We start from the raw sequence: 10148 nt of genomic DNA on the forward strand, positions 1-10148 counted from the left end.
CCTTTCGATTTGAAGGGGGGTCCCTTTTATAACTTAGTCAAATATGATTGAATATGTACTCAGTACATTGACTAGATTTGATTGGATTATACAAAATTGGTTTGGAAAGGACAAGAAAAAACATTGGGCATGGAGTCTTTTTAACAAGTTATTTCTTACAGGCTATATGAAAAAAATATAGAGGCAAGGTAGAAACAAATTTCTTTGACAATTTTTCATTCAACTATGATAGAAGCAGATAGAAATAAATACAAAAAACAAAACACTTGGTGAATTATGTGAAAGATATCTAAGTCGAGAACATATAAACAATTTGGAAATTTTAAATCTAAGCTGATAAACAAAATTCAGATCTAATCATTCAATTCCAAATGTGGAAGACTTGTGGATCAGATTATGAAATAAAAGAAGTAACATGCACTAGAAAACAGATAGGAAACCCATCACACAGGAATCTCTGTAAATCCGAACAAGTAGTATTGATCACAATAATTTATATTAATGTCAAAAATCTGCACACTGTACCAATGTTCTGCAAGAAATTTCCAGCCCTTTTTCATTCTATAGAACTCGTCTTTATAATAAAATTACAACCTAAAGCAAGTTTCTTGTTCATACTTAATTACAAATTGCTAAATATAAAGAGTATATATCAAATACATGCATATAATATATTTTCCCAAGCCTATCTATATCTATATCATAACAACGTGCTACAAACTTGGCTAGAAAACTGGGTCATAAAACGATGACTAATCCTCTACCTCATTTACCGGAACTCGTGCCTTATCATCCCTCCAAATATATCCTTTGTTTCTTTGGTGCCCAAGTCGAACTGATGAACAACTATCCATGAGCTTTTTCCTGGCGAATTCCTGAAAAATAGGGTCTAGTTATCCCTTCGAAACTCCAAAACCATGATAGTTGTTAGAAAACTGAGATAGATTTTTTTAATGGGTTTGTTCTAGACTAAAACCTCTTTCAATTTTCAAAAATTCATTCTCATTTGTTTGGTAACTGTGCTCGAATTTACTGTGTTTTAACTTGGAAGTAAAAAGAAGATGGTTGTAACTTGGAAGTAGCCACTTCTTAACTGGCGAGGGTTGAAAAAATTAGCTCCCCTATCTGCTTATGTAAATCGATTTGATTGATTTCATGTATTTTCCTAGTATCTATTAATAAAATGGAGGGTTTATAGTCTTCATCACTCCTGGGAGCTGGGATTAGAGGTTCCATGAAGGCCATCTGGAACTTTCCTTTCTCTGAATCAAATGCAGAAAGTAATATGTGTTGTGTCTTAGCAGTTTGCTTCCAAAATTCAGAGTATGTGGAAGCCTTAAAAGCTTCATTCTTTCATTTTATATCATTGTATCTTGAGAAGATACTTTGTTGAGTTGAAATATGTTGATTTGAAATAGGGGTCCTTGATAAAATCACTATGGCTGGCTGTTGCGTGTCCCCTTCCTTTAGAGTTTCATCTTGAATAGCAATTATTTGAGGCCTAAACATGGGATTAATTGGAGAATCTGATTTTTGAGTAGTATTTGGGTCCTTCTTATTTCTTTTAAAAATAATAAATTATGCATTTGGATTTTCAGAATCAGTAGGGGACATGGATTCCCTTTCCCTTTTGCCCTCCTTTTCTTTAGGAATTGTTGTCTATGTATATAATTGATTGAAAAAATGTTCTTCAGCTCCCTGTAGAGTACCCTCTGTCCATTCCTCCTAATTTTCATATTGTTCAATTTCAAGCCTTGGTGTGTGTGCATAAGAGGTACTCTTCTATTCTAATATGAGTTTTGAAATGATGCCCAGGGATCATAAGACCAAGAGAAACTCAGTTTGAATTTCATCTGACTCAAGATAGCATCTACTTCCTTTGTTGCAGCTCTGGTGTTGATGATGTAGGGCCCTATGTGAGCTTTCAGCTTGAATTGTGCTTTCTTCTTGTAGGAGACAAAATGCAACTCATCCATATTAAGCATTTTCCTTGTGTATTCTAATGCAAAAATCCTAACAGGTATAAAAACTGGCAATCTGTAAGGAGGCAATTCTGATCCATAAACTTTGATCTCAATGTAGTTCTGGTATAAATACCAGTCTCCCACTTCAGCTTGATTTGATAAATTCAAAAATTCCTTTATTTCTGGTGAAATGCTTGGGATCAAACCAATGCTCAGCAAATATAGTGAGGTATAAAAAAACTTATCAACATAATCAGTATAGGAATATTACTCTGAGTTATTTCTAACCAGAGAAGGCCAGTGAATGACTAACTAGGGGTTACCTTCGTTATCTATCTTTTGTAAAGGGAAATTAAATTTTTCTTACTGGTAAGATAGCATAAGGTAGACTAGTATTGATTGATACTTAAAGACACCTTCTTCTTTGAAATTGGCAAACTAGTCATCAATGGATTTAGCCAAAAACTTAATATAATTGAAATGGATAGAGGTTTGTTTGCCAACTAATAAATTAGATAATAAAAAAACCTAACACTATCTCATCTACCCACTGGTCATTATGGTACCCAAGCAGTCGATTTACCATGGATATTACCTGTTTGGACATTTCAAGAAACATTGAAACTGGGTATGGAGGATTTGTCCTAGATAATCCAACGATTTCTAGAAGAAGAAACTCGAAAATCTGGGCTCTCTAAGGGATGTTAATTTTTTATATAATTCCATTAAAATATTAATAGAAAAAGGATGGCGAGAGGTCTAATAGTTAATTTTCAAGGCTTGGCAGATGCTTTTAGGGGAAATATAGAAAATGACTTCATTGTCATAGGAAATGACTGCCCTTTGACTAGGCAAATATCTAAGGTGGCACCAGATAGAGAACTCGGGAAAGAAGTGAGTCTAGGGGAAAACAAATTGTGGAAGAAAGGATTCCCATACACTTAATTCATCACTTTTATCCAAGTATTTATGCTTTTCCCAATTATGCATCTCATAGAGATCAAATTCTAACTGGGTTATAGCAATTTTATACAAGGCGTCTATTAAGGGAGTTTTATCAAAATCTAGGACTGGGGAATAAGGGGATTTGACTATTTGATCTTTCCTTTTCCTTTACGATTCAAAATTTTTGAAAATGAACACAAGGAATGGGAGAACAATGTTGTAGAAAACCTGATAGAAAAAGGTTTGAAGAACGGGGTTACCGTGTAAAATTGTTGACTATACGCAAGGAATTAGCTGTTGAAAGTTGACAGCTGGTAGTAGTTTCATCCTTCGTCCTGCAGGATCAATGACAAGCAAAAAGAAATGAAGTGTTGGCCCCAAAATATCTTTTATAATGGTGGAATTGGGTTGCATAATGGCTTCATTAACGACTATGGAGCGGATAGGATTTATTGGTAAAATGGGTAGGGAACGGGAGTTTAATAACATAACGTTCAATTAGAAATTGGAGGCAGTTTTGAACGTTGAACAGGAAATGACATGGACATGGAGTGAAGTGGTGAGACATGTGTCAAGAACACCATAGATCAATAGCCTTTGTCCATTGGATACTATGTTCTTATTATGTAGCTGAATTGGTTAGCTGTTGTTATTATAAATATTGTCAGCAACTCATCAGAAGCTTAGGGCCTTCTCTACGAGCTAATTCCTTATGTTAGCCACCCTCACTTACAGTAAAATGATAAAATGATATTTACAATGATATGTATGAAAAACTTATCTATCCTTGAGTGAAATAGTGCTTGAGTAGTCTGCCAATGACAAGTCCTTCTCCAGTCAAATATTTCATCAAAAATGCATTGTTACCTTGAAAAGCTTCAATTATATAGGGTCCTTTCCATAGATTTTCAAATTTCCCATGCTTACCTTTTTCTTCATTTCTAGACTCCCATCTCACAACAAGATCATTTATTTGAAAATCATCTACTTTAGTCCTTTTGTCATGAATCTTCTTGATTTTGTCCTGAATTATCTTAGTTTTGTTGTAGACCTCCTCCCTGGTTTTCTACAATTGAATCATTTGATTTAACGTTATTTGTACATCATTTGGCTCCACTTGTGATTCCTGCAATAATTTTAGCACTGGAATTCCCAGGAAGTGGGAAAAATTGCATCCACTCCACATACTAATTGGAAAGGAGACATTCCAATATATTTCTTAGTGCTAATTCTGTCATCCCATAGATTATTAATCAACTTCTTATACCCGGATTTCTTATTTTCCTACAACTATGAAGTCTTTCAGTGCCTTTACCAAAGCAAAGGCTTGTTTTTCCATGATATTGTACTTTAAGGGGGCATCTCTTAAAGCTTGGTTGAAGAATGTTATAGGTTTTTCATGTCCCTCCTTTTTTTTCTGCAACAAAATTGTTGCAATAATATGTTCTGATGCAAAAGAGAAAATCATGAAATCTTTAGTAAAATAAAGGCTAATTAAAACAGGAGCACTTGTCAAAGCTACATTTACTTCATTGAAAGATTTTTTTAGCCTCACTATTCCATTTTATCTCATTATCTTTCTTCACCATGTTTGTGATTTCTCTCAATATCTCGACCAGGTTTGGAATGAATCTTCTCAAGAATTGATCCTACCAATGAAAGACTGAATTTATTTTTTGTTCCCGGGAGGATCAATCTTCATTATGGCTCCAACTCTATTGGGATCTATTATCATACCATCATTTGAAATAATGTGACCAACTAGCTTTCCTTCTTCTAAACCAAAATAGATTTTTTTTTTCGGGTTCAAGGAAATGCCATATTTCCTGCATTTTTCGAAAACCTTCCTTAAGTGCAACAAGTGATCTTCATCTGTTTTGGAAAATACAGTAATGTCATCCAAATAAGTTACAATAAATATTTCCTCCTCATCAGCGAAAGAAATACCCATTTCTCTCTAGAAATTTGCCCCCACATTCATAAGGCAGAAAGGCATCTTGACATACATAAAGGTTCCCGGGGGGTGTTGTGAAAGTTGTTTTATGTTGATCATCAGGATGTACCAGAATTTGATATATCCTGAAAAACCATCCAACAAATAAATTATGTTGGAACCAACTACTTTTGTAAAATATGATCCATTTTAGGTAGAAGGTAGTTATCCTTGAGAGAAACTTTGTTCATATTCTTGAAATCCACATAGAGCCTTATTTCTCCTGTCTTCTTTCTGGTTGGCACTAGATTTGACACCCATTTTGAAAATCTTAAAGGCACAATAAGTTTGGCATCAAAAATCTTTTTAACTTCCTTTTCTATCAACGGTAACAGAATTGGATTTACCGTCCTTAATTTCTGCTTGAAGGGTTCTTGGTCCTCTTTGATGGGATGGTATGTTGTTTATACTTGTATCATATGCTTTTCAATCTTCATAATTCTAAGAAAACACAACAAAAATTATTTTAATAGATCTATGTACTTTTGTTTTTATTTGGTAGGTAAGGACTTGGACAACTTTACAATATTAGGACTCTCCTCAGTACTTCTATTGCAGTTTTCAACCATAGCTCCTACAAGTTCTATCTTTGGCTTTTTCTCTACATCGTTAAAATCAAAGAACCCTTCTAATGGCACCAAACCTCTTGGTAACAAATTGTATTTCAATTGTAGAGCCTCAAGTTCTTCTGGAATGTCATCGGACTCATTTCATTTATATCATCATCTACATAGTTATCTGCATCAATATGTACATTCTCAAACTCTTCTCTTAAATGCAAAAAACTTTCTATCTACTCATCACTACCAAAAACCTACTAATATATAACATTATCTAGGACAAATGGCATGTGTTTCATTTCAACCTCATATTTTCTATTGGGATGGAAATGCATCTTACAAGTACTCCCTGACGTAACCAATGCATCAACGAAAATGTTTTGAGCTCTAGAAATCGGAGACAATTGATATTCTGGGAAACACTGCAGAAAATCTAATCCTGCATTTTTGTAGGCCCTCATTGTACGGTGTTTAGTTGAGTACTCACCTTTAATTCCATTAATGGCGAGTTTGGAATCACAATGCACAGAAATCCTTTTAGCTCCCAACCTCTTCAAAATTTTCACTCATAAAATCAATGCTTCATATTTAGCTATAGTATTTGTACATTGAAAATTTAGCTTGTAAGAATGTCCCTTTACTACACTTGTTTGTGAGTTTAAAATCCAAACACCTGCCCCTGCTCCTTCCTTACTCACTGCTCCATCAAAATCGATGTTCCAAAGGGCTTCACCCTCTTCATCTTGTTTCCCAACATCTAATTTTTTCTATTTTGTTTTTCTTAATTTAGTGTTTAGGTCTAATACCTCTCTTTCTTCACATATGTCATTATACAGGATGAAGGAATCCATATCTGAATGCACATAATACAGGGGGTAATTATTTGGTTTGTCTTGGCTACTAACCATATACTTCATTAATGTTTCCCTGTATAACCTCCTTTGCTGACCAAAAACAGGAATGGTGGCATATGTCATGTCCATCTGCAAAGTACCCTGTAACTTTGCTCCCCATGATCTTGATAGCAACATTCCATACTTGGGAGGTATGTCTACCACTACAATGTCCATTACCACACTCTTTGTTGGGATTTGGGCCAGAGTAACACATAGATCTTTGATGAGACCTAAACATCTTAGTTTGCTAGAATCAAAAGAATATAAATATTTGTAGGGTTTTATTATGTCTAATCCTAGCTTTTCCATGATGGCTCTAGGCATAAGATTGTGTGAGGCACTAGAATCAAGCATTGCATTGTGAATTTTTGTCATGAATGTTCAAATTGATATAAAAGGGAAGCACACTATCATCCTGAGACTTCCCTTTAAATTCAGGGCCAAACAATAATTCAAGTTGATCATCAGTCAGGTTTACTATGTCTGTTCCTTCTCCTATCCTCAAAGCCTTCATAACTTGAGATCTATATATATATATATACGCATGGATTCATGAGTCTTAGGGTGATCAAATACAAGAATGATAGAACAGAGGTAATCGGACAAGGTAGGCAAGCTTTCAGAGCTTTAGATCATTTGTGGAGCGAATGGGATGAAAAGATTTAGATTTAAATTAAATATAGAGCATGATAGGATGAATTCTATACTTAATATCAGAGTGAAAACATAAATATTATTTCTAAGCCATAGAAGAGTGTATTTAAACTAATTCATCCCTTGATATTATTTAAACAATAGAGACAGAAAAATATATGGAAAACTGGGAAAATAACAATTTTACGTGAGAGGAAACTTCATCGATTGCCTGACATGGGAATCCTAGAACAAACTTTCTGTATTAATGAATATGATCACTTCAGTACATGCACAACTTACATCAAAGATATGCTTTCTTCAAACAAGTTCCAACCTTTTCTAAGTCTTATTTATAAATATTTATTGAAGACTATTACATCTTCGATCGGATTTCAAAAATAAAATAAATTTACAATAATATATGTTTGAGGTACAGATATTTTTAGACATAGAGGAAGAGAAAATAGGAAAATATGTTGAAAACTTGTTCTTTTGAGGCTATTTAGGATTTTGTTGATGATTATTGCTACTTCCCTGCAAAGGTTATTCCTATTATGCTAAAAAATTTGTGGCTTTGGTTACACTTCACTCGATCAATTCTAGCAGTCGGTCCCACCTTTCTTCACTTGGAATAGAAAAACTAACCATATTTCTGAATCTTTCATCCACTTCGGTGTAAGTGTCAAAAGTGGGTTTATTTACAAAAAGGTGGTGGATCTCGTGCTAGATATTCAAATCAAACTGGACCCCTTGTATGAATGCTTCTCCACTGATAACTCCTTTATATTTTGCAAACTTGGAAGCATCAGCACCTATGTTGCATAATTGTTCTTGGTAGTTTTCTAATGGGATCAATTTTCCATTATAATTCTTGAGAGTAGCTAAGCCTTTTTCCTGCAGCAATGTAAATTTCCCATTGAACCTTCTGACCTGCACCTCAAGATCTTTACATTTATTTTCCAACTGTGTCATCAAATTCTTATTTGTCAAAATCCTCTTGACCTCCATGACCATTGTTGTTCTGTCTAGAATATTCATGTCTTCCAGTTCCTGCTTGGTTTCGGAATTTAGAAGCTTAATAATCTTTTTTGCTTCCTCTCTTCTGCTCTCCAGATCTACCTTTGTATTTTCTATTGTTGTCTTCACTTTGTGTACAAGTTCTTCCTGCTCAAAAGTAATCTGAATTGAAGGCCACATGTATTTGATGTTGGAATTTATATTCTGCAAAATGTTGTTCTTATCCTCTGCCAACATCTTAATGACAAAGGATTGGTCTTCATATTTTTGTATCTGCTAGATGAGTTTGTATTTTTTCTGTCATTCTTACAAATATGCATTTTCAATTTTATGTCTACTCTCCTCCATCTTGCTTAATGTTGTTGACAATCTGTCTTTCTCAACTGAATTGTTGTTAATTCATTAGAGCTCTAGTAAGATCTATTGTAGACTCTGAAGTTGTGGCCTTTGCTAAAATTTCTGCTAATGTACATGTGCATGATGTAGATGTTGCTGCTGCTTCCCATTGTTCTTTTTCTTTCAACAGTGCTTCAATGCCCTACTCCGTCTTTTGTATCTGTGAATTTTGATCAATCACTAAAGTAAATAGTTTTTCTTTCTCCATTTCTATATTGGCAACCTCTTTAGCTTAAGGATGTTCTGCAGAGGGTAGCCTCAATTGTTTCCTCAATGCTTGAGTGTCTGCTTCCTTGTTCTTGATGAGCTCTTCTACTTCTTTAATATACTTAGGATCATGTCCTAGCTTTATGATCAAGTCTTCCAAAGATTTAATTATGTTTTCCTTAGCAAATGATGACATATTGTCAATTTTTAACTGAGAATTCATGTTATTCAAAGATGACTGTAATTTGGAAGCAGTCATTGCTGAACTGGTGAGGGTTGAAAAAATTAGCTCCTGTGTCTACTTATGTAAATCTATTTTATTGATTTTATGTATTTTTTGTATCTATTGAGAAAATGAAGGCTTTATATTCTTTATCTCTCCTGGGAGCTAGCACTAGAGGTTCCACAAAGGCCATCTGGAACTATCCTTTCTCTCAATCAAATGCAAAAAAGTAATTTGTGATTTGTCTTAGTGGTTGCTTCCAAAATTCAGAGTAGGTGGAAGCCTTCAAAACTTCATTCTTTAATTTTTATCTCCCTATATCTTGCGAAGATACTCTATTGAGTTGAAATCTGTGAGTTGGATGATATTGGAGACTGGATTGTTGATTCTACAGTAGGTGATTGTATTGTTTCTTCTACTTGAGTAGAAGGAGTGATAGGGGTCCCTGATAAAATCAATGTGGTTGGCTGCTGCGTGTCCCCTTCCTCTGGAGTTTCATCTTGAATAGTAATTATTTGAGGCCTAAACAGGGGATTAATTGGAAAATCTAATTTTGAGTAATATTTGGGTCCTTCTTCTTTCTTTTAAAAACAATAAATTATGCATCTGGATTTTCAAAATCAGTAGGGGGCGTGACTTCCCTTTCCTTTTTTTCCTCCTTTTCTTTAGGAATTGGTGTTTGCATAGATTATTGACTGACAATTTTTTCTTTAGCTTCCTATAAAGCACCCTCTGTCCATTCCTCCTGATTTGCATATTATTCAATTTCAGGCCTTGGAGTGTGTGCATAAGAGCTAATCTTCTGTTCTAATCTGAGTTTTGAAATGATGCCCAGAGGATCATAAGACAAAGAGAAACTCAGTTTGAATTTCATCTTACTCAAGATAGCATTTACTTCCTTTGTTGTAGCTCTGGTGTTAATGATGTAGGGCCCTATGTGAGATTTCCACTTGAACTGTGCTTTCTTCTTGTAGGAGACAAAATGAAACTCATCCATATTAAGCATTTTCCTTGTATATTCTAATGCAAAAATCCTAACATGTACAAAAACTGGCAATCGTAAGGAGGCAATTCTGACCCATAAACTCTAATCTCAGTGTAGTTCTGGTATAAATTCCAGTCTCCCACTTTAGCTTGATCAGGTAAATGCAAAAATTTATTTATTTCTGGTGAAATCCTTGGGATCATACCACTGATCAGCAAACATAGTGAGGTATACAAGAAATGATCAACGTAATCAGTATAGGAATATTCCTCTGAGTTATTTCGAACCAGAGAAGTCCAGCGAATGACTGACCACAGGTTACCTTC

Source organism: Pinus tabuliformis, chromosome 7 (genome assembly GCF_031772625.1).
Source record: "Pinus tabuliformis cultivar Carrire ecotype Pingquan chromosome 7, CPIR1, whole genome shotgun sequence".
Classification (NCBI taxonomy): Eukaryota; Viridiplantae; Streptophyta; class Pinopsida; order Pinales; family Pinaceae; genus Pinus; species Pinus tabuliformis.